Raw genomic sequence first — 25,985 nt, 5'->3', positions numbered from 1 at the left:
TTCTCTGAGCACCAAATCTGTGACCTGGCACCAATACGAAAAAAGACACAGTCCCTGCTCTCCTGCAGGCTAAAGAAGAGAGCACTAGATTTGGAGTCCAGAGTTGGGAGCTCACATTGTCATAAGGAAAAAATAGAGCCCCAGCTCATGTTCATCAAGTCTCTTCTAACATGGGAAGAGATCTCCCAGCCACTGAGGAGACACAGTCAAATCTTCCTGCTCTCTTGCACACAGAAAATACATAAAATAAAACATATTGTATCAGACATGGATAACACACTTCATGACTCCATGCTATTCTCCACACTGCAGACTTTAGAAATTTGCCTGAGTCTCAATGCATGCCATCTTCAGTCACTACCTGGACCCCTATGTCCAGCATCTTAGCTTAATGACTATGTCAACCAGCATTTCTTGGCCTGTTCAGATGTGCCAGGCACCGGAGATAAAGAGATGAACAAAATACATTCCTGAGCACCTGCAGCTCACAGTCCAGTGGGAGAGTCATGCACATAAAGAGACAGTCATGACACAATGTGGGAAGCGCACAGTGACCCAAGTAAGGCATTGTGGTGTGGGTGGAGAGAGGCACCTAATACAGCTGGCTATTGACAAGGAGGACACCAGGGAAGGCTTTCTGGAGAAGACAATGCCAGAGCTCAGTCTTAAGGGAAAGTGAGTGTGAAACTGAGCCTGTGCATTGGCTTGACTCCTGCCACTTCAGGTCACTTTAATCACCTCTCATTGATTTTGCTCCCTTCCTTTCCCTGCCCTCCATCTCAGAATTCCCAGGGCATTGGAGCTTTGGGAAATGTGAATCCAAATGCATGTGGTGTGATTATGGCTGGATTTTCTCCTTCCTCTTATATAGAGTTAATGTAACACTAATAGCATGATGCTGATTATGTAATAAAAGCTTAAAACATAAAGTGAGAGTTAATTTCCCCCTGACTATTTTTAGGTGGTGCCCGGATACCTCCTTCGCCTTTCAACTCCAGTGCAAGTGAAGCCAGAGCTGAGTTTTCAAATGTCGCACACGATCCTCAACAGCTACTAGCAGACAGAAAAGGGCAGGGCTTTGGCCAACTAGAGCACTGAGAGTCAGGGCTGTACCAGGCTCGGCAAACAGGAGCTACAGCTGCAAATCAAAGGCCTCTTTCACTAGGGAAGCAGAGTGGAGTTGAAGGATGTCCACATCACACTTTTTCTCCAGTGCAGTCACCCAAACAGTTAGTGAAAAATCATAGTCAAAATGAGCGAGAAAAGAAGGATGTAGGTAGTCACATGCATACAAATAGGGGAATTTGAAAACCAACAAGCCCCTCTCTAAATCTGAAATGAGATCTCCTATGACAATATAAGAGGTATGCCCTTATATTTACCCCTGGTGGAGCCAACTGAAACCCATCCCCATTTCTCTGGGGGATGTTGTACATTATTCAAAGAGCTACATCACATGTCACTGAGTGCTAAAGAACCATTACCCGAAGACTCATTTCTGAGAAGCAGCAAAAGCCTCAGGCATACGACGGGGTCAAGAATCCAGAATTTTTAGATTCTAAACTTGGCTCTGCCACTAACAAGCTGCAAGACTTTGGGAAACTTGCTTGACTTCTCTAAGCCTTGTGTCCTTCATCTGTAGAGAATATGACAGGACCTAACCCCAAGGTAGTGGTGAGCACTGAGTGAGAATTCAGGCATAGCACTGCTTGTCAGATACAGAGGATTTCACAAGGAAAATATTTAAAATATTTCCCAACGTATTTGCCTCTGGAAAATGCCAGTGTTTCATTTTTTTTCCTTTTCTTTCTTTTCTTGTACACTTCTAATATCAGAGCTAAGCCAGGACCCTGTTTTCCCTGGGAAAAGAAGACTGATAGCTTCCAGAACAAAATGGTGCATAGAGGGAGGAACAGTTGATACGAGGTAATGTCATCTCCTCTAGACAGGACAGGGCAATAGAAAACCTTTATAGGCCGTGCATGGTAGCTCAAGCCTGTAATCCCAGCATTTTGGGAGGCTGAAGCAGGCGGATCACTTGAGGTCAGGAGTTCGAGACCAGCCTGGCCAACATGGTGAAACTCTGTCTCTAATAAAAATATGAAAAAACTTAGCCAGGTGTGGTGGTGCACACTCATAATCTCAGCTACTTGGGAGGCTGAGGCAGAAGAATCGCTTGAACCTGGGAGGCAGAGGTTGCAGTGAGCCGAGATCGCACCACTGCATTCCAGCCTGGGCGAAAGAGCGAGACTCCCATCAGGAAGGAAGGAAGGAAGGAGGGACGGAGGCAAGGAGGGAGGGAGGGAGCAAAGCAAAGCAAAAGAAAAGGACAAGAAAGGAAAAGGAAAAGAAAAGAAAGGAAAAGAAAAGAAAAGAAAGAAAAGAAAAAATCTTTCCAGTACTAGGAGGAAAAGAAAGTAAATGCCCAGGATTCCACTTCCTTCCCCACCTCCAGAGAAGAGAGGAGGGGGGTGGTTTGCAGTGTCATTAGAAATAACTCAATGACTTGGAGAATTTCAGAATGGGGTGCAGGATTGGGGAAAGGTCATGTGGAGAAACCCTGCCTAAACCCAGCTCTGAGCAAACATGGCTGGTGACAGCTGAGGAAGTTACCTGGGGGCTGCCCTCGGGCCCACCCATTTAGAACCCTCACGTCCCAGAGCAGCCACTGGACACCTGGGCCCTCCAGGGGTGGGTGGATGTCCTGGAAGAGCCAGGAGCCTCAGGAAGCCCCAAGCTTCAGCAGTGGGTGCCAAGTCTACCCTCAGAGGCCCTGGGGACCGGACCAGACCTGGCCTCTTCAATGGAGTTCAGCACAGAGGCCTAAGCATCAGTGAGAGCACGGTACAGCTCCGTGGAGATCTGCAGAAACCCTGCAGCCCCTAGGCCTTTCCCTGGTCACCGGGAAAATACTGGAGCGTCCCCAGGAAGCCAGACCATTCAGGGGAGAGGCACTGGGAGCTGCCCTCACAGGAAGTTTGAATTTTGACTTGATGGGACTTTGCTCCAAAGCAACTTATTTAAATCAGAGACTAAAGTACCTTTATTTTTCACACTAAGTTTTTCATTGACAATTATCCATTATAAGAATCAATTACTTTTTCCTGCACAGCTGAGTGTCATTATTCATTTTCACCGCCCAGTTTAGTAAGTCTTCAATAAATATGAGCTGCTATTATGTCATCATCATCATCATCACCACTAAGTGGGTTATTCCCAGATAGACAAAAGGAAGGGAAGAAGAGGACAAGAGCAAAAAATAGTCCCACTTTTGTTTCAGATCTGAGTCCTCAGAGGGCTCAGGGAGGCTGGCTGGCATAGGAGGAGAGCGGAGAAGGGGAGCCTCTGGGACCCCCTCACTGGGGAGTTCATCCTCTCCTTATTCAACACAAACTAGTCAAGCCCCACTTTCTCTCAGGTTTAACTGCAACTGACCTGTCGGCCCCTCTACCCTTTCCTCACCAAGGAAGCTGCAGAGGAGTGAGCACCAGTGCATCTGCCTCCCTAGTGTACCTGTCCCCTCAGTCCACCTGTTCCCCTAGTGCACCTACTCCCTCAGTACACCTGTCCCCACAGTGTACCTGCGCCCCCAATGCACCTGTCCCCCCAATATACCTGTCCCCCCAGTATACCTGCCTCCCCAGTGCACATACCCCCCCAGTGCACCTACCCCTCAGTGCCCCGGTCCCTCGCGCTACATCTGCCCCTTCGGTGCACCTGCCCCCCAGTGCACTTGCCCCCTCAGTACACCTGCCTCCCCACTGCTCCTGTCCCCACAGTGCACCTGCCCCCTAGTGCACCTGTCCCTCAGCGTGCCTGCCCCCAAGGCCACGGACCTGGACTGTTCAGCTGGGGTCTTACAAGCCTCCTGACCTTCCCACCCATTTACTGTCTTTGTGGCCCTGGCAGTAACACACAGAGGTTAAGAGCCAGAACTCAGGAGGTAGACTTCCTGGGTGCAAATCCTAGAGCTGCTCATCTGCTGTGTCATCTTTGGCAAGTTACTTAACCTCCCTGTGCCTCAGTTCCCCCATATGAAAATGGGAATAATAATAGTAATCTGTCTCAAAGATTGTGGGGATTAATTGTGGGGATTAATTTAGTGAGTCAGGTACAGTGATTAGGGTAGCACCAGGCACCTATTCAGCACTAAGTGTGAATAACTCACACCCTCTCAATGAGGTCTTTCAAGGGCATCTGAAGTAGCAGCCCCGCTCCCAGCACCTCCCATCTCCCTTCCCTTCATTTTCCACGTAGACTTATCACCATCTGAGAGACTATACATCCCATGTATTCATTATCCCTCCCACAAGAATGTACATTCCATGGGGCATTTTTGTCTATCATTCATTGCTGTATCCGCAGTGACTAGAATTATTACCTGGTGCATCATAGGCCCTGGTAATAAAGAAGGAATATAAGAAACTTACTGTGTAGACTTAAGGCAAGTTACAAAACTCCCCACCTGCCTTAGTTTACTCATCTGAGAAATGGAGATGATGCCCACACCCTCACAATGATGTGAAGATTAAATGAGGCAACATTTGTAAATATGCCCACTCCAGTCATTGGTACATGGTCGACCTGAGAGGACCAGTCTCTGCCTGACGGAGGAAGGGCCTGAAATGGTTAATCCCTGACTCTCCTCCCTCATGCAAAGCTGGTCTGGGCTGCAGGGCCACTGGCAGCTATCCAGGTTGAGGCTAAATGTCAGAGGTGTGTGCCTGCAGAGCTGCCCTGGTCCTGATGCAGTCTTGACCAGGCAGCTGGAGCCCCTCTCCACCCCCTCCTGCTAAGCAATGTTGCCTGGGCCTGGAGCATTTGGGAGTGCAGGAGCTGAGCGGTGGGAACCTCCGCAGGCCTGGGTCCCACGCCACATCCTGGCCTTGGGGGAGGTGGGCCCAAGGCCTGGACTTGCTTCCCAGCTATTCCCAGGCGGCCCGCTCTCCTGCTGGCCCAGCTGCACTGCCTGAGCCGGAGGGCTGCAGGGCTAGGTCTGTCTGTCAGCATCTCTTGTCCCCACTCACGACGAAGACGTGGGCCTCAGCACAAGCACAGTCTGGACTCAGAGCCCCACTCTGTCAGCCCTGAAGCCCACCTGCCTCCCTCCCTGGGAGGGAGTGTGTGGAATGACAGTCACAGAGGACTCACCAGAGCCCAGTGACTCCAGACAGTGGCTTCCCAGATTTCTCCAATTTCTCACAATGCCCCAGCTTTTCAGCAACCTCTCTGAGAGTCATGCCTCTCCATGACGGACCCAGAAAGAGACGAAAATAGATAGACACAGGCTTCAGTGTGAATGCTGAAGATGAAATAAATGCAGTCCAGCATTGTCCCATGGTCATCCGTTCCACAACCATCTATGAACCCCACTATGGGCCAGACACTGTGCACTGTAGGATGCGGCAGTGAATAAAACACAGACCTGATCATCAAAAAGCTCCCAGTCAGAAAGGGGGTACAACTGTGAGCAGGCCAGGGTAGTGGGCAGAAGTGGCCGGGGTAGTGGGCAGAAGTATCTTGGTGGAGCTGCACAGGGAATGACGCGAGTATGGATGAAGGGTCTCTTACTCAGCATGGGGAAGGAGGGAGCATGAGAAATCCAGAAGGGTGGTACCAAGGTGCTTCTGGCCAGCAACAACTTGGGGGAGAATAGAGGAGCTAATGAATGGAGAAATGATATTTCACACCAAGGGGCTGGCTCAGAATGGCTCTGGGAAGGGTGCCAGCTTCAGCTCCCATCCTCCCAATCTTCAAGCACTTTTACCAGAAACTAAGCCCTCTGAGGGCAGGGACCAGGTTCAGTCTGCATCCCTAGAATGAGGACAGGCATATATGGCAGGCACTGAGTAGAAATGTCTGAGTGTGCCAATGAATAAACAAACCCCTGAAGGTAAGATCACTACTGACCCAGGGACATGTTGCTTTTTTGTTATCCCACAGACATTAACATAAATTTCTATTGCCCAACTTCCTCTTGGTAAGTGTAAGAACCTTCACAGGCTATAAACTCTCCAACTGGTACCAAACGAGGTATCACTCAGCCTCCAACACAGGCCTCTTTAGAAGGAACCAATCATGGGGTTCTGTCCATCACCCTGAGTGCTGCCAGCCTCCCCATCGATGGTCACCACAGTCACACTCCTTTGATACATCCTGGGAAAAGCCACAAAAATCACACACCACTGAGGATAATGGCCAGAAAGTCGCTGCCAATGTTTGTGGCTCGGTATTTACAGAAAAACAGGATCATTCTGTGCTTGCTACCCAAAACCAGTCATAGGCACATGTGCAGGCCCATCCACACATCCTGTGTGAAACACGCAGCCTGTTCCCCAGGCCCCTGCCATCAGCAAAAGTATACAAGGAAGAGATGCCAACTGGATTTATCTGTTTAAATAGCATCCCATGAAGCTGGTCCCTGGGTGAATTATCCAAACAGTAACCATTCTTGCCTCCTTCTTAAAGAAAAACTGTAGACAGCATAAATTCTCCTTGCATCTCTGCTATTCATTCATGCAGCCAATATTTAATAAGGACCTACTATGCGTTAGCCCCTACTAGTGGAACTGTGCTATGGTTTGCATGTCTGCGTTCCCTCCAAAATGCACATGTTGAAACCTAATCTTTGTTGTAATAATATTAAGGGTGGGGCCTTTTGGGAAGTGATTAAGTCATGATGGCTCTACCTTCATGAATGGATTAGTGCATTATAAAAGGGTGGGAGGCAGAGGTGGGCAGATCACAAGGTCAGGAGATCGACACCATTCAGGCCAACATGGTGAAACCCAATCTCTACCAAAAATACAAAAATTAGCCGGGCATGGTGGCATGCACCTGTAGTCCCAGCTACCTGGGAGGCTGAGGCAGGAGAATCGCTTGAACCCGGGAGGCGGAGGCTGCAGTGAGCTGAGATCGCACCATTGCACTCCAGCCTGGCGACAGAGCAAAAAAAAAAAAAAAAAAAAAAAAAAAGATCGAGGGGGCTGGAGGGAATTAACTTAGGCCCTTTTAGCCCTTCCATTCCTTCTGTCATGTAAGGACACAGCGTTCTTCCCCTCCAGAGGAAGGGAAGGAACACAGACATGCAAACCATAGCATAGTTCCACTGGCAGGGGCTAACGCAAAGTAGGTCCTTATTAAATATTGGCTGCATGAATGAATAGCAAAAAGGCAAGGAGTACCTATGCTCTTTACAGTTTTTCATTAAGAAGCAACAAACCACCACCTTAGGAGCAGACGGCAGCCCTCACCAGACACCAACTCTGCTGGCACCTTGATCTTGCACTTCCCAAAGTCCAGAACCATGAGAAATGTTGTTTTGGTTTATAAATTACCCAGTGTGTGGAATAGTGGCACAAATGGACTAAGACATACTAGAAATGCAAAACTGAACCAGTCAGAGCTTTGCATTCTGGAGCTAATAGTCCAGCGAGAGTCAGAGAGAACAGTGGTTTTCAAACATTGTGCTCAGTGCTTCATCAGGGACAGGCCTGTGGGAGCAGAGGTGAGAGGGAACCCTATTACCTGAAATTGGTGGGGAGGAGGAGGGGTTAGAGAGACTTTACAGGTGCGGTGGTTTTTGGACTGAGTCTCGAAGGACAGCGAGGCGTTCCCCAGGTATGAGCCTTCAGGTAGTGGGGAGGGCAGGAGTTAGAAGTGTGAGCGGCAGAGCAGGCAGAGCTTGGGCAGCTGGCAAGGAGATGACCCGAGAAGTAGTCCAGGGCTCAGACATGAAGGGACTATACCCCTTGAATTCTGAAACTGGGTTTGGGATTTTCCAGATTCCCCTTTGGTCCATTAAGAGAATCCATTCTCAGATCAAGGGGGTCAAGGGGTACCACGCTTCACACAAAGACAGAGACCCTGAAGAGTAATCCAGGCATGAGGACCCCAAGGAAAAGAGTTGGGGAGAATCCTCCAGCCACTGCTTCTGAAGCCCAGGCCCCCGCATCCTACCGGGCCCGGGGGCACCTCCATGAGCCCACACACACACACAGCCAAGGCGTGAGTGAGGGCCACCATTTCCTGGGGTGACCAAGCACCATTCCACAAACCCAGACCCAACAATCAGACTCTGAAAAAGACTACCCCTCCCTTCAGCTCCTGGATAGCTGTGCCTTCCCCTCTTGAGATGTCACACTCCCCACCTGTGTGCGAATGGACTCAACTCCTCCTTTCTCCGCCGTGATCTGCAGGAGACCTCTCATACAGCTGCTGGCGTGCACAAGATGTTGAGAATGAAGGAGACTACCATTTCAAGATCCTTCTACAGGCGAGAAAGCTGAGGCCCAAGAAGCAGGCTACTTGCCTCAGGATCCACAGCAAACTCAAGCCACAGCCATGTCTAGAACCCAATTATCGAATTCACAGCACAGAACTCTTCTCTCCCACTATAGAACAGTCGCAGACAAATCCTGCTTTGCTTCCTGGTTTCCCCTGAGTTTCTACTGAAGTGGAAACAACAACTACAAAAATGCAATATAAAAACGAAAATTAAAAATTCCAAAAATCTTAGCCAAGATTCATTCATGAATATTTCCCCTAAATATTGTGAGCCCTGCTAGGATCCAAGCTGCACAGTCTCTCTCTTTAAATATTCCCAAATACTCCAGGAAACTGATTCCCAACTTCTCCTGATTTCCTCACCTCAGATTTTCTCTTTGAAGCCTGAAGCGTACTTAGAAACTTCTCTTTAAAAAGAGAAGGTGCTCCTGACAGTCATTCCAACAGATTTGGATTTGCCAAGTTGAAGCTACAGAAACCTGTGACTATGCATACTAATTATTATTATTTGCCTACCATTAGTATGCCTTTTCACATTTCACATCTGATTTTTTATGTACATTTTTCTTAATTTTTGTGTGCAAACAGTCCTAACATGAAGTGAAAAAAATCACTGGCAAAAGGAGAAAAGCAAACAAACCAGCCTGGTGTCCACGGATTCGAGAATTTCAGGAGGATCAGGAGGCAAATTAGATGTGTTCTCCAGGAAAGGGGAGCTATTGGGCGTATCAGCTACACAAATGATCACCTGAGATTCCACTGGAAATAAAAAAGAGAGAAAGAGAAGGAGTCAAGAGTCCCCCAAAACCCTAAGTGGCTTCTCCCCAGCTTTAGAACACCACAGGGAGGCTCACCTTTTAAGAGACTTGCTTTCCTAGAAGAGCCCCAGCCCCTCGCTCTGGGATTGTGCTGTGAATGACAAAGTACTCATGGCAGGGAGCCCAGAGAGTTCCAGCAGGTAAGGAGAAGACCCTCAAAAGTAAAATAAAAAAAAAAAAATCTGCTACTAACTGGCAGTTATTTGAACTAGTTATACCAGAGACCAGGAGCAGACCGTACAATCGCTTCTTCCCCAGGGCTCTTCTCCTGAGCCGAGCAGACGCCAGTCGTGTGTTTATCATTTGTCCCCACTATCTTTTAAGGCAGCCACATCCCAAGCCAGCAGGCAGAAGCTGGACCAAGACACACGTCCAGTGGGGATGGAGGCCAGGTTCACCGCACCAGGCATGAAATACGCCTTATCTCATATTTGCCAACACACCTGCACCATGGGGACACACAAAATGTGAACCTCATCCCCATTTCCCATTAGAAATTGGAGGTTCACAAAGCCCAAATAATGTGTGCTGGGCCATTTAGCAATGATAGAGCAGGACTGGGTCTCCCTCCTATTCCATTCTACCCAAGAGGTACCAGGACCACTGCATGTAGTGTGCAGGCTGTGAACTGCAAGAGAATCCCACATCCAAGGAGATACATGAGCCCACCCTGCCTGCAGGGCTTGTACACCTGGGAAAGAGTACACTCAGTACACTCAGATATCGGGGTGCAGAAAGCCAGTCCCACTTATGCTCCCTCCACTCCCCTCCATTCCCACCTGCCCAATCACAGCCATGGTGGGAGCAGGGGAAGGGCATATCTTATCCCTGGTACGACAGAGAGAGTGTGTGATCAGGTGAGAGGGTGATTCTGTGTGTGAATGCACAGCCAGGCTCAGGAAAGTGTCCCCCAACACACACACACTGGCAGAGCTGGGCTACTTTACAGGAGTATGCTTAACTATGTTTCCTTCAAGAAACAAAGGCCCCCCCACCCCCCAACCTTGTTTTTTTGTTTGTTTGTTTGTTTGTTTGTTTTTTAAACACAGTCTCGCTCTGTCACCCGGCTGGAGTGCAGTGGCGCAATCTCAGCTCGCTGCAACCTCCACCTCCTGGGTTCAAGCATTATTCTGCCTCAGCCTCCTGAGTAGCTGAGACTACAGGCGCACACCACCATGCCTGGCTAATTTTTGTATTTTTAGTAGAGAGAAAGTTTCCCCATGTTGGCCAGGCTGGTTTCAGACTCCTGACCTCAGTTGATCTTCCCACCTTGGCCTCCCAAAGTGCTGAGATTACAGGCGTGAGCCACCACACCCAGCCTGACAAAGACCCTTCTTAAATTCACACCCAGGCCCTGCATGGCTAAGCAGCCTCTCTGATCAGGCTCCCCCTTGGCAGCTGGCAGGTCAGCTACCTGGGCCCCTCTGAAGCCACCCCAGGTCACCTCTCATCATTCTCCTCCAGGAGCTAGACAGTTGGGATAACCTGGCTCTGGAGAGGAAGACTGGCAAGTCCCAAGAAAGTCTTTGTGTCTCCCCCTGCTATTCTCATCCAGCTGGCCTTTCCCCCATGGCCGTCACCCATAATAAATGCACCCTGGAGGGGGAAAGAGGAACAGAAATTTCCATGCTCTGGACCTTGCCTGGAGCTGGCTTCCCAACCAGGTGACTTCCGTGGCACCTGCTCTTGCTGGGAAGGCACCAGTGGGTCCTCTCCAGCTCAAACATCTGCCTCCCTCAGTTGTCCTGCCTGCAGGAGCTGGCCAGCTTCTCCTGCATGCTATGCTGACACAAAGTTCTCTGTCCTGAATTGGCAGAACCACCTCTGTCAGGGATGTGGGGTTTGTTTTCTTAATTAACTGAAAATGCTAACATGGGAGCCCGGGAGCTGGCAGGGGCCTGGCCTTCAACGGCTGCTAGAAAAAATTCTTGCTTTGAAATCTGGATCTCTAATGCCCCACATGGGATGTCAAAACAAACAGGGACACTTGATCCTGGAGCACAGGGCCTGGGGCAGGTTCAGGTTACAGGGCCAGAGATGGATTTAGCTACAGGATGCCACAGCAACCAACAGGTGACCAGATCCTGATTTCCCAAAATGGTACAGCTAGACACCAAGATGCTCCCTGCTGGGGCACGGGCTCTAGGGGGATGGGGAGAGGTCATTGGGATTTATGCCAGCGATACTTCCTGAGTGCCTACTGCCCAGCAGGCACGGAGCTGGGGGCAGGGGAGGCTGCAGAGATAGCCAAGTTCTATTGACTCCTGCGCTCAAAGAGATAAAATTAGGAACAAATTACTAATGTGTAGCACAGAAGGCCCCCAGAGCAGAAATATTTACTATCAAGACCTTTGCAGATAGTGTTCACTGACTCCTAATGTACAAGACAGAAAAAGGTAGAGTGGAGTCTGCAGAAAAGATGACCAGAATGACCACCCAGAGCCCAGCTGAGGGACGGTAACCAGAGAGTGGAGATACGACGGAGCATCATTCAAAAGCAGAGATGAGAGAAGACCCAAAACTCCAGCAGGGGAAGGAGGGAAAGGAGGTGGAAGAGGATGGAGAGGCAGGGGTCCTGAGTCTCCTGCCTCCAGCCTCCTAGACTGGCAGGACATCCGATCCAGAAAGGATGCTGATTGCCCAGCCCCATCTAAGGGCCAAGGCACCAGGCTAGCATGATACAGCCCTGGATGCCCCCAGGGTGGTGAGGCCCAAGTCACATGCACAGTTCTCTACACCAGGGACCATGCGATGGCCTTCTCACCTAACAGCTGGGCCTCAGGAGAGGTCAGAAGTTCTGAATGACCAGAAAACATCCCTCTTTGGGAGGAAGTCACACAGTGTTCCAGGGAGGCCCCACGCTTCCCCTTCCCAGCACAAGTCATCCCATCTGCAAAGGCCCAGAAAGGAGCAAGTTTGCTGGAGGTCAGAGATGCTATGTCAGAGCAGAGCATACCAATCTGAACTCAAGAGCCTTCCTTTTTCCTGACTTGCCTGTTCCTCTCTGAGTCTCTGGCCTAGGTCCATCCTGAGCTTGGAGACCAGGAGGTTGGAAGATTCAGAACCCCCAAGCTGCTTTGCCCCAACCTAAACCCCTCAGTTTTCTTCACCCCCCAGGAGAGGGGGATGTTGAACCATTTCCTCTTGGGACACCCATACTGCACATCTCCCTTCCTGCAGTAGAATCGGTCGATGTAGCCTTCCTTAATCTTTGGGCCTTTGAAGCACACAGTGTAGAGCCCAGTTTGAGAAACAAAGCATTAAAAGTTAAAAACTATCATTTTAGGAAACCACTCGGTGCCAACTTGCACAGAAACACAAACCTGGGGACTAAAATCGCATGCCAATAGTAGGTTATATGGTGGTCATTCAGATGATTCAGAATAAATGCCTTCAATTTTTAGAGTATCATTATTAAAATGAAAACAAAGAAACATTTCTCAAGGAAAAGCACATTCTCAAGCAGAGTCTCAGACCTTGGAGAAAACAATCACACAATGTTCCCAGGGGTCTCTGGGGCCCAGTGTGAAGGGCTCTGGCTGGGGGTGAGGACCCAGGCTATGGAGTTAGGCTGTCCTGGACCCTTCCCTGTCCCAGCTGTGTCCTGAGTGCCCTCCGCAATGGCTGTCACACAGTAGGCCAGCAATTTGACTTTGTTGAACACACAGATGAATGAATGGTTAGATGAATTAAGAGGTCCATCCTGGCTTCGCCATTTACCCGCCCTGCATCTTTAAGGAAAGGTCCTTAATCTCTGAGCCTTAGTTTCTTCATCTGTGAAATCTACAAAATTAGTCACAAGTCAATAAACTACTGCAAGAATTAAAGGAGATGCAAAGCCTTTAGCAGAGTGATTGGTGCATTCAAGGTACAGAATAAATAATTTTGTTACTTTTCAAAAATGGCTTTAATCTCACATCCAAAATATCTTTCCAGCTCTACACACCTTCCCAATTCCATCTTGCCATACTATATTTTGGTAAATCCCCAGCACAAAGCTTGGCACAAGTAGGAACACAGAAAACATCTGTTGAAGCGTAATTTAGCAGAAAGTGTCTCTGATCTGGAAACCCTGGCCTCGGGTGAGTGCCAGGGGCTGAGGCTTCTAGCACTTCCTGCCTCCTCCATGGGAGGCCACCTCTTTGTAACAGACCCCAGCCCTCCAAACTGTACCTGAGCATTCAAGGCCAGGAAGCTCACCTGTGTCCAAGCCACAGGAAATGGGGCAGGGGGGCATTTGCTCTGCAGAGGGTGGGGATGCTGGCTGAGCCCATCCCCCTGCTGCATAGACTTCTCCTCCCATTCCTTCTCACTCCAGCTCTGGGGAGCGTGGGCCTCCCCCCAGGCAGCGTTCCCAGGCTTCAGCAGTAACAGGCCCTCCATTCTTCCCTGCCCTTGGCAGACCTGCCTCCTCCCACTAAGACACCGTCTGCTGCTGCTCACGGGCAGCTGCCTCAATCCAAGGAGACAACGCAGACTTCTTGGGGCCCAGGCCTGGTCTGTCCCCTGACCCTATAGGAAGAAGAGGAATTGGTCCTCTGCTGAGACAGACTCACAGGGTCACTCATTTCACCCTCAGGCTGCAAATGTCACTGGTCTCTGGCATCTTCACAAATAGCACTCACTGACCACACTTTGTTTTTCCCAAATGAGGGAGAAATCTGACATCTGCCCCTCCCGGATCTTCACTCCTTGGGCCAGGCTCCAGCTACGTTCAGATGTCAACCCCCAGAGCTCCCTGCCTCAAGCTTAACAACCACCGGGAGAAGGTGGGGAGGTTATCCCCAAGTTCAAGACTCGCTACCCACTGGGGATCCCAGTCCCCACCTCTGTCTCCTCCTCCTCACATTTGCCCATCGGATACTATTGGCAAGAGTCACCAGAACTCAACCCAAAATCTGCAATCCGCAATCCAAGGAAGAGGATGTAACGCGGCTTTCTTTCACTTACCAAGTTTATCCAGCTATTTTCCAACTTTCTTTTTAGGGATCCTGAGCTCAGTCCTCAAGAATTATCTTCTGATGTCCCAGAGCTGGATGCTGGGAGCCCAGGGCCACAGCAGAGGGCTGCAGACAGGGAGTCCTTCTGTGGGCATGGATTCCTGGGGTGGGGTGTGCTTGATTTGAAGCAGTGCCCCCTCCTCTGGAGGCTTCAGTACTAAAATCCAGCCCAGGAGTGTCCCAGCCACAGCCCAGCAAGGTATCCAGCAAGGGAGGCAGGGCCACTGTCAGGAGCAGAATGTGTGGCTGTCTTTCTTAAAGGGACAGCCTGCCCCAAGAGCCCGAGGTAGGTGGAAATGCTAGAAAGGAAGGAGCAAGGGAGGATGAGCTAGCATCCTCTGGGGAAAAAATCTGAACACACACCAGTCTGCGACTCGGCACTAGCCTCATCCTGTGGTATGACAAGCTTTTCCACTTTCCTGGTGTGGAACATGGAGGCAGAAAGACCCTTCCCCGGGGGACGGTGTCCTCCTGTAGCTCCAACTCTAGGGCTGAACTCACCCAGAGGGTGTTGCAATAACCCATAAGAAATATTAATTATTTACTACGTACACAGCACTTTTCTAAGTGCTTTGCATGAAGAAAATGATTTAGTCCCAATAGGAACTTTAGGAGGTAGGTATTGTGATTATTATTCCCATTTTACAGATGAGGAAACTGAGGCCTGGAGATAGTAAATTGCCAAGGTCTTACAGGTAACATGTGAAAACGTTAGGATTTGAACAAAACTGATTCTACTGGAGCTCAACCACTCATCTTCTACCAACCTTGTCCGGAGGGTAGATTTCTTTTTTCATCTTTATAGTTTTTTGTATTTTCCACATTCTAAAATAAGCGTTATTCTGCATAAAGAGAAAAAAAATAAAGATCCCACTTTCTATCTCTTATTCCAATATTTCAAGCAAGATGAGACTAGAGCGAGAAGATAAATGTATTCTACATGGAAGCTCTAAGAGGGAGGAGAGTAGCAAAATTAACAGGACAGTGCAGCAAGGCTATGATTAAATCTATTTGAGTTAAGTTTTGCCTATTATAGATCCACAGGCAGGTTTTAAATAAAATTAAAGCAATAGCTTCTTCTTTCAGCCAAAAACTGAAATAAAAAGTTTCTTAAAACCTGGTAATTGAAAAATTCAGTGAAGTCCAGGCTCCTCATAGATTATCCAAGACCTTTCCTAATTTGATCACTAGCTCCCTCCGCAGCTTCCCCCACATGGTCCCACCCACCCCACCCAGCCACCAGGCCAGATTACCAGAGGTTTCCATAAGCCTCTCCAGCACGCTGCCACTCGCTCAGGCTAGGATGCCCATTCCCTCCGCCTGTGCAGTCTTTGCCATCTTTCCAGACCAGGTTCAACGGTCAGTGCTGCTATAGAGTCTTCCACCCCCACGAGCAGTGTGTTGAACGTTAAAAACTCCTTCCTCTGTGCTCCCACAATGTGTGTGTCCTCTCAAAATTCATAGGTTGAGGCAGAATTCCCTATCTGGTGCTATGTGTAGGCGGGGACTTCGGGATATGATTAGGTCATGAGGGTGGAGCTCCCCTGAACAGGATTCATGCCCTTATAAAAGAGACCCCAGAGAGCTGTCTCATCCCATCTGCCACGTGAGGACACAGTGAGAAGGCTGAACCACCAGACGTCAAATCTGCCGGTGCCTGGATCTTGACTTTCCGGCCTCCAGAACTGTGAGAGATAAGTGTTTGCTGTGTAAGTCACCCAATCTATGGTATTCTGTTAGAGCAGCTTGAACTAAGACATCATCCAAAGTCTATTGTTAGAGGTGGAATCACATTGTATGCTAATTAACTGAGCATCTTTTTTTTCACTTTTCTGTCCCTAGCACCTAGCACTAAAATCTTGTGGAGTCAGGCAGCTCATGATAGTAATTCTTATTGTTTGAGAGTGTGTTTAATTTTGCGGGCACTTCCTCATGAGTTACCTCAATTGAACTTCACAACAATGAATAGGCATTAGATGTGCCAAATGTTAGTACTGGAGGAGGTAAGTAGCATTTGAGGTCCTTGTAACTCTGCCCTTTGAAGACTAGGTTTGCCCAGATGGACCTGAAGGACTGACCAGGCTCCCCAAGCCCATTTTCAGTTGGGCCAGACTCTACCCCGTCCCTGCCTTCCACAGGCCTCCCCACGCTCCAACCTAACATCCTCTTGTCCTCAGCTTCCCTCCAGCCAAGCAGAAAGCCAGTGGGCATAGAGATGATGATGATGCTCACCAGCTGGGGTGTAGCCCGCATTCTCTGTGAGCTAGCGTGTGCAAAATGGCCAAAGCACTGATGAGGGGCCACATTTTCAAATAAGAAGCCAGAACAATTCTGCCAGTTTTGTGGAGGAAAACCCTGTTACACATCCCTGAGGCTGTACCCCCTGGCACTGGCATCACTGAGAGAGGGTGTGGAACAAAGGCACACAGAATGTCAGAGCCAGAAGGAACCTTAGAAATCACATCGTTCAACCCCACTCTAGACAGGGAAATGAGGGCCCAGACTCGGGAGGGACTTGTCAGAAACACAGTGACTCAGTAGCAAAAAACACAGAGCAACAGCTGGCTCCTGAGCCCTTTCGGATGATTCCGATCCAAGCAAGAAAAAGGAACCTAAAGAATTTATACTAAAAGGAGGTCACAAAGGCCAAATTAATTGCAAGGCATTCTTCAATTACACAGCACACAAATGGGCTTTAAATGCAACATCACACACAGAAAACGTGTTATAAAGAAAACAATACAGAAGAATAACAGGACGATGTTCAGTAACAGTGTTCAAATTTAGTCACCCTGGAGGCCAGGCCATGCTACAACCCATGTTCTTCCATGACCTCCCCTAGGAATGAATTGAGCAGGTAGAGCTAAGTCTAACACTATTTCTGCATTGTGTTAGTAGAATGCATTAACCTCAAAATACCACAGATTAATAATTTCTTTCATCCTCAGATAAAATAATTTATAGTTGTTCTAGTTGTTGGTGCTTAGTCAAATATTGTTGGTCCCTACCCCGATTACACACAGAGGATTGTACTTCCTGGGTCCTTGTGTTGGGTGGGGCCATGTGGCTAATTTTGGCCCATTTGCTGAAAATAGAAGGTGAGTGTCATAAGGGTTAATTTTATGTGTCAACTTGGCCATGGGACCAGGTATTTGGTCAAACACCAGTATAAAGGTTACTGTGAATTTTTTTTTTTTTTTTTTTTTGAGATGGAGTTTCACTCTGTTGCCCAGGCTGGAGTGCAGTGGCACGATCTCGGCTCACTACAGCCTCCACCTCCCAGCTTCAAGCGATTCTCCTGCCTCAGCCTCCCAAGTAGCTAGGACTACAGGCATGTGCTACCATGCCTGACTAATTTTTGTATTTTTAGTAGAGCTGGGAATTCACCATGTTGGCCAGACTGGTCTGAAACTCCTGACCTCAGTGATCCACCCACCTCGGCCTCCCAAAGTGCTGGGATTACAGGCGTGAGCCACCATGCCTAGATTTTTTTTTTTTTAACATGAGATGAACACTTAAATCAGTAGACCCTGAGTAAAGCAGATTACCCTCCATAACGTGGGTAGGCCTCATTTGATCAGTTGGAGGCCTTCAGAGAAAATGATCGAGGTCCCCCAATGAAGGGAACTCTACCCCCTAGACTGCCTTCAGTCTTGAGCTGCAACATCAGCTCTTTCCTGGGCCTCCAGCCTGCTGGCCTACCCTGCAGATTTTTGACTTGTTAGTCCCATAACCATGGGAGCCCATTCCTTAAAACAAATCCAGATATATGTAGAGAGAGATCCTATTGGTTCTGTTTCACTGTAGAACGCTGATGAACACAAGCATCATTAGTGGTCTAGAGCTTTTAATTGTGAGGACCAGACTCCCTTTTCCTTTAGAACAGCAACTGTCAACATTGAAGTCAGGGCCTGTTCTGCCAGTCTCAGTTCCTGAGGGACTAAAACAAGCAGAGACCCTCTGTTGATCCACTACCGACAGATAACATGAGGAAGAAATACACCTTTGTAAGGTGTATTAAGTCACTGAAATTTGGAGATTGTGTGTTATTACACATAATCTTTTACTGACTGAAGCGCTCATTGTTTATCTTAGATTTAAGACATTAGGGGGCAAGGAGAGAAACCCAGAAAAGTAATAGAATCATAAAAGGATTTTGATCCTGCCCTCCCAGAAAGACTCCCAGACACATGGCCCTTCCTCCAGCTGCACAGTTTCCCTGTTGTCTGTGTTGGAATCCTGGGAGTCTTAACCCAGAATCCAACCACGGTTGTGTAAGTGCATCTAAGGTACGATCTCACTGCTGAAACTTCCCTAGAAAATGTTCAGAGCTCTGCGGAGGAATCTGACCTGGGCCTAGGATGGGAAGCCCTCCAAAGAAAAGTTTCCACTACGGCAACAAGAATGTTAAACACGATTTTGAAAAAGTTCTCAGTAAAAGAAATGTGATGATGAGTATTTATAAGCCAAAAACCAAAAGCCATTCCCTAGTTCCTGTGAGGTTTCCTGCCACACGGGGAGGGTTAACAGGACTAGAGACGGTACTGGAAACAGACCTGGATGTCCTTGGCTCCACTGCAGATGGGTTAAGTGTGGACCCTTTGAGAAAAAGCAGTCACAAAGTGTTGATGATTCTCCTCCAAGGATCAAGGGTGATCCAGAGGCTGCTGGGACTCCTCCATACCTTTCTTCTCAATGAATAAATCCAGGCCCCTGAACTTAAATACTGAGATAAAGTGTGGGGTAGAATAAGATATAATGTTCTTGAACTATTACAGGAGCTGCTTAGCTTAGACCAGCAGCTCTCAAAACTGGGGGTGGCTACCCATCACACCCCCCGCCCCCAGAGACATTTGGCAATGTCTGGAGAAGTTTTATGGTTCTCGTAACTAGTAAATGTTACTGAGATCTACCGGGTAGAGGCTAGGGGTGTTAATAAGCCTCCTATAATACAAAAGATAGCCCCCCACAACCAAGAATTATGTGGCCTAGTATCAAGGTTGAGAACCTGTGGCTGCCATCAAATCCCTAGTTATGAGGGTGTGAAGGTTTAGAACAAGAGCAGGAGGAACATTTATAAAGCAATATGCCCCATTGCAAAAAAAAAAATACATTGCAGTCAAACTGTGGGACCTCAGATCAGCAGTATCAGCATTACCTGTGAACACGTTAGAAATGCGCAGCCTTGGGCTCTGCCCCAGACTCCTGGATCAAATTCTTTCTCAAGTATTTATTAGAAAAAATATGATGTGTGATTCATATACCTATAGAGAAAAACCAAAACTGACTATCACTAAAGCATCCTGAGAGGTAGCACAGTTCACGTCAGTAGGAAAAATAAATCTTCATTGCTACTCTCTTCTCCCTATGAGGGAGGAATCCAGCATGAGAATCAGGGTAGAAGGTCCATTCTTTAGAAGTTGTCTTTGGATCTGCAAAGTGAACTGAGGAGCAAAGTTGAGGAGTGGGGCTGGAGAGTAAAGACAGCTGAATTACTCAACATAATAAAGAGGGGGACCTGTTTGAGTGAGTTGCTGGTGAGCACCAAGGGAGAGAGGAGGAAGACCAAATGATGTAACCTTTGGCCAATCTCTTTTAGAATAAGCTTATCCAGTATTCAATTCTAAATTGTTGTAATACAAATACCCTTGGTCTCCCCAGACCTCCTTAAAGTTCACCGCATTCACGAAGCCTTGTGTAAATGGTGTGTGTGTGTGTGTGTGTGTAAACCAGGGGTATGGGAGTAATTCCACATCTGGGTCAACACAGTGCAGGAGAGTTCGTGGTTTGCAATGAGAGTTAATGTTTCCTGTGAGCTTACTATGTGCAAGGCACTGTTTAAGTATTTAATACTTAACAGACACAGCCTCATTGAATGCTCACAGCTGCCCTATGGGGAATACCATTGTTATTTCACATTAGGGATAAGAGGTCTGCAGCAGAGGGAATTTATGCCACTCGCTCAGGGACACCCATACAATGAATGAGCCTTAGAGACAGAATTGAAATCTCAGCAGTCTGGCTCCAGAGTTCATGTTAATTTTTGGGCCACCATGCTTGTCACCTAGGGATAGTTAATAATCTTAACGAATTCAATGGAAATAGGAACTCAGAGCCAGAGGTGATGTGAAAAATATAAGCCACCACCACTTATTTTGGAATCTCCAGACCAGCAGTTCCCAGGCATCAGTGTGCACCAGGATCACCATGTGAGCTTGATAAGACACAAACCGCTGGGCTGAACCCCTAGAGCTTGATCCAGAAGCCTTGGGCAGAGCCCAGGGATGTGCAGTTCTAACAAGTTCAAAGGTGATTCTGATACTGCTGGTCTAAGGTCCCACAATTTGAGAACCACTGCCCTCTGTTTGTGGCAGTGAGATTCAGCTAATTTATTCTGAATCTCAAAGACAGGGCTCCTTGGGTGACATGTGGTCACAATATCAATGACTGAGTGGTTCTGAATTGAATCAGGCTAATACTGAAGAGAATGGAGGAGGAGAGGGATGAGTATCCAGTGGAACTCAACCTGGAAAACTTCCTGGAGGAAAAGCCACGTGGTGAGAACAGATGCTGAGGTTACTTATTTCCTCGAATCTCCTTGATACACACTCCATATAGCAGGGCTCAGGCATTTGAGTTCCATAGAAATGGTGGAAGGGCACCCCTTGTTCTTTGGTGAGTCAATCCAGAAAGGCTTAGCAGAAAGTGAAGAATCGGAAGACATTCTCTTCCATGGAACTAGAAGCTGCCTAGGACAGTGGTTAGGAGAAAGATGAACACGTTTGAATTGCAGCTCTGCTGCTGTGCCACATGGATCTTACTCCAGATCCTTAGCTGTTCTAAACTTTAGTTTCCAAATCTGTAAAACAGACAATCAGTTGTATGTGAAGTGCTCACCGCAGTGCTCACCCAACGCCAACGCCAACCCCAACAAAGGCATCAGAGCTCCATCTGTGGCCAGGGAAACCAAGCCAAGGTCAAAGGGGAGGCTGGTTTTGTTACTGCTCCCAACCCACATAGGAGCTGGGAGGTTGAGGTTTAGATGTTCTTCATCTTCTATCATTTAAAACAGGGTGTCCAATCTTTTGGCTTCACTGGGCCACACTGGAAGAAGAATTGTCTTGGGCCACACATGAAATACACTAGCATGAACGATAGCTGATGAGCAAAAAAAAGAAAAAAAGAAAAAAGAAAAATTAAATTAAAAAAAAAAAACCTTGCAAAAATCTCATAACGTTTTAAGAAATTTTATGAATTTTTGTTGGCCCTCATTCAAAGCCATCCTGGGCCGCATGCAGCCCATGGGCCAAAGGTTGAACAAGCTTGATTTAAAAGATCCTCCATCCCACAGGGTATCAGCTGGTCTTTCAGGGCCCCTTTCCCCCAGTTCTCAGTTTCTTCTCTACCAAACAGTGGCCATGACCCTTTTCCATACCTCACTGGACTTATCTCCTCATTTACAAAGTTGGTAATACTAAGCAGAAGACAAAACCACAATACAAAACCGTCTAACATCTGCACATATAATATGTACTCAACCATGCTTTTACAATGTATGTGGAGAGAAAAGACTGGAAACATTAATTGCCAAATGTTAAGTGAACTGGGAAGGCAGATTCTCCAAGTGTTGTTTGTGGCCAGGTAGGAAGCTGCAGGAAAGGGGGCAGAGGAACAGAAAGATCAAAGTCTCTTTTCAGTGCTCTGTGATGGGCTCATAAACTAATTTTATTTTTGTCTTCTGCTTCTATGTATTTTGTATAATAAATCCATGTTTCTTTTATAATAAAGGAGAGAAATTTAAAAAAAAAAAAAAAAAAAAGCAACTTCATATCCTCCTAAAGCTTTTCTTGATTATAACCCACTCCACACGCACTCTGCTCACTCAGCTCACGTGCTTCCTTCTTGGCGCCTGTCCTGTTTCTAGCCTATGAATTTGCATAACGCAGCCATAAGAGGTTGCTTTCTAAATGCTTTCGAGCAGATTTCCTATTCATTTACCTTAGATCTTCTGGTAAGCTGAGCTGCCCCAAAGTGGAAGGAGATGCTTCCTCCTAGTGGAAGAGCAGCCAGACTCATCGCCTGTGATTCACCCCCACCCCAAAAACTCACTAGAGGGCTCTTCATACAGTAAGTGGTCCATGCCAAAAGGAACCGCGCAGAAAGTGGCCTGTAGGTGAGGAGAACTGTGTACACATACACACACACACACACACACACACACACACACACACACACACACACAATCTGCCTCTTCTTTCCTTCTCTCTCCAGAGGAAAATGTCATCCGGTTAGTGCCCTCAGATGAACTGGGAAGGCAAGCTCCCCGGTTGTGGTTTGTGAGGGGTGGGTGGCTGGGGAGGGGAGGTGTCAGGGAGAGCCAATCCACTTCCACCTGGCACTGAAATCTACACTTATTTTCCTGGACTGGACTCCGATCCCCTTTCCCAATGTGAGGAATCGTGCTTTCTTGGTGACACACACTTTCCCCCAAGAATGCTTGGCTTTTCAATGAGGAATTCTTGTATATTTGGGATTCTTGGAAACAGGACAAAGACTAATGAATTGCTGGCTCTATCCTAGGTTTGGAAACCCTCTAGAACTCACAGGAGCTGGAGGAGGACAGAGGCAGGCAGGAAAAGGGAGTTGAGGGTATGTTTGCAACAGAGGGGAGGGTGGCAGGATTGAGATGTCAGATTAAATTGTTCGAGTTACAGGCACTCCAAAAGCTACCTGCTGACCCCACAGTCAGAGGTCACCATCCACACTAAGAATAGAAGGCTGACAGGGGCAGGGTGGGGAGGCAGGGGATACTGAGTGTTTGTGGAGGCTAGAGAGTTATAACAAAGCAGAATTCAGGTACAGTCGATTGTCAAGTTCATCATGAAGTGAAATGGTTGAGGTACGGTACAGAAAGCACAGGTCTTAGGGTCAGGCACACTTTACTTGCAATCCCCTCTGTGCCACAGACTAGATGTGCAACTTCAGGATAGTTGACTAAATTCTCAGAACCTCAGTTTCCTCTTCTATAAAATGGGATAATACCCACTTTGCAGAGATGTTAGAATGAGATGTGTTGAAATAGGCAAGGGCTTAGCCCAGTGTCTGGCACCTAGTGGGCCCTCCATACATAGTAGGTATTATTTAGAGAATTTGAATTTGAAGAGTAGGAGCGTATAAAGCCCTTCATAGGAGAACAGCTGCAGAAGGTCTGACCGCCATGGGTCTGGCCAGGGAGTGGGAAGACCTAGCTCCCAGGGTCCACAGCAACTAGGCTTATATTCCCCCTCCTAACACGCTCTTTGGGGGCCTTTGTTAGTTCTGGCAGGTTTGGGCTATGCACCCTGCCCTATGCCCCAGATGCAAATCCTCTGTAGCTTCAGTGCTTAAGTCCAAGGAGTAAACGTGTGGGTTCCAGGTCACCAGAATGAAATCACAGAGGGTCTACAGGTGCCCTGCATCCTCAGTTCCCTCAGTTATCAGGAAGGGGACTGGCTTCTCAGTAAACATTAGGCAAACTATCCAACCCTGGTGTCTAAGGAGCTCCATGAGTTCTCAAGCCATCCTGGGGAAAGCCAGGGGCTGAGTTCCTGCCACCCTCCTCAGATTCCCCCGCCAACATCCCCTGCCAAGAGCTCTAGTAACCTGGGCAAACCAGACCACGGCCCCCAGGGTGTTCTCAGCCTAACAGACAAGGCCAAACCCAGACACAAAAGACTTCAAAATACAGAAAAACAAGGGAGAAAGAAAACAGTTTTCTTTCAAAGGAGCTTATATATGCAGAGGGATCATGAGGTGATTTAAGGAATCCACATTCCATGGGGTCAATCCAGGCGGACGTTCCAGAGAGGAGGGTGCCGGGTGGGGTTGCCATTTGGTGTTGCCCACGAGCTCTCCCCAAAAGTCCCCTCCTTTACTCTGTGGCCTGCCTGAAGGAGAACAGGCACTTTGTCCTGAAACAGTCAATGTACATAACCCCTCCATCGCAGGGATGCTCAGGGTGGCTCCAGTTACAGCAATAAGGGTTTAACGACTGGAGTGCTTGCAATGGCGAAGGCAGAGAGAAAACAAAACAACATCCACATGAGGTTTTCATTTTCTTTAGCCACGTGAGAATGGCCCTGAAGATCCAGCTATAAATACCCAGCTGCCATTGCCACAAGATGGAAAATCACACACACACACACACACTCCCTTCAGTTTACAGGCTTACAAATGCAAATCAAAGTTTCTAAGAATATCTGCCTTGAGAAGAGACAATGCTGGACCCCTTGTGCCAAATGCCTCGTCAGGAGGCCTCCTCAAACATATCTGAGGACTTGGCAAGGAGCGTTCCCACAGCCATCATCAGGGTGGAATGAGGAGCTGCCTCCACAACACCCAGGCCAAGCCAAAGCCCACCAGTGGCCACAAACTGGGCTGAGGGGAAGGGTTTTAGATCCCTTCCCTTAGGGTGTAATAAAGAACAGCCTGCTTTACCCAGGACATTTTAGATTGGGTTCCCTAGAAGCAGAGACTCGGACAGGATGGGTGTATGTGTGATTTGGTGAAACTGAGCTCTCAGGAAGAACCAGAAAGGGAATGAAGGAAATAGGAAAAGGCAGGGGAGGGATCCGGGAAAGAATGTGGTTTCGGGTGAGGTCTAACTTCAGCCTTATGCTGTGAGGAACTCTGAAGGGTGACTTGAACCGAGACACATTTGTCCCCGTAAGGGGCCAAGAAATGGGGCTTTTCCCCTTTCCTAGTGAGTCATTGGTCACAGGATGCAGGGAAGAGGTGGGCTGGGGTGGGGCAGGTGGGTGTACCTTCCAGGTACCTCTGGGTAGAGGGAGATGGACAACCCAAGGGAAGTCCACGCAGGCGTGAACCGTTAGCTGGAGCACCCACAGCAACCGGGGATCTGGGCAGCGCACCAGTAGTATTTTCTACAGACTCTGCCATACCAAGTGGCTTGTTGCTTAGAATTTGTTTTTTCTATTGATTACATAGGTTTTTGTTTGTTTTTATTTTGTTTTACCTGGGAAGATTTTAGAATCAGCCTGCTGAAGAGAGAAACAAAGGTTTGATCGATGTGACACATGATGCTCATTGTTCACCTAATGTCTGGTCTCTTCTTCTTTCTTCTTATGAATGGGTCCCTGCTTTTGTTTGCAGCAGCAACATGCCCAATTAAAAAATGTTCAGCTTCCCCCCAGACTCCATTGCAGTTAGGGACCTCTATTCAACAGAATTTTGATGTGTATGGACAGGACTTTCAGAGAAGCTTATTAAAGAGACTAGAAGTAGCTGGCATGCACTTTTTATGCATTGTCATTTTCTTTCTTCCTGCCTGGAATGCAGATTGAAGATGGAGGTGATGCAGCCACATTGTAACCATGAGGCAATGAGCACAAAGACAAAGGTTCCATTCTAAAGAAGGCTGAAGGAGAGAGAGAGAGGGAGCCTGGGTCCCTGATGGCACTGTGGAACCACCCTACCAACTCTGGAGTGTGTCTGCTGAACTGGTGGTGTAAGAAAAATAAAGAACCCCAGGTGACAGAACAACTCTAGCCAGGTTTCCGTTCCATGTGGCTATAGCTGAATATAAATTCCAATACAAACCTCAAAACACTCGTTCTGTGGGGTATGCCATGGAAAAAGTCCCTTTAGAGAAATTGAGAAGTGCTAGTTTAGACATCGTAAAACTAGGGTGTTTTTTGTTTTTGTTTTTTTACTGCAGTGCTTCTCTGAGCATTGTGGCTCTCTAGGGGGAAAAGTAGGGGAGATGGAAAAGGGCTGCTTAAACTTCTTTAACCACAGAACTTTCTTTTTCCCTAGGACAACCATTGTGAGAACTTAGTGTTCTATCAAAGGCAGTCTGGGAAATGCTACAATAGATGACCTC

At 47.9% G+C, this 25,985-nt stretch overlaps 1 protein-coding gene across 7 annotated transcripts in view; it reads right to left on the bottom strand.

Annotated features, from left to right (window-relative positions):
• Positions 1 to 25,985, bottom strand: part of DAAM2 (dishevelled associated activator of morphogenesis 2) — a 109,870-nt gene that overhangs the window by 66,752 nt on the left and 17,133 nt on the right. For 2 of the 7 annotated variants that reach the window (XM_058432330.1, XM_032140335.2), the window contains exon 2: positions 8,927 to 9,045. The exons of 4 other annotated variants lie outside the window; for them this stretch is intronic. The gene's annotated coding sequence lies outside the window, so the exon portion shown is untranslated. Of the gene's footprint in view, positions 1 to 8,926; positions 9,046 to 14,054; positions 14,223 to 25,985 lie in introns of those variants that run through there. One more of the 7 variants, XM_058432331.1, reaches the window with a different exon arrangement.

The sequence above is a fragment of the Hylobates moloch genome, unplaced genomic scaffold, assembly GCF_009828535.3.
Source record: "Hylobates moloch isolate HMO894 unplaced genomic scaffold, HMol_V3 SCAFFOLD_20, whole genome shotgun sequence".
Lineage (NCBI taxonomy): Eukaryota > Metazoa > Chordata > Mammalia > Primates > Hylobatidae > Hylobates > Hylobates moloch.
This window is presented reverse-complemented; position numbering and strand designations above follow the sequence as displayed.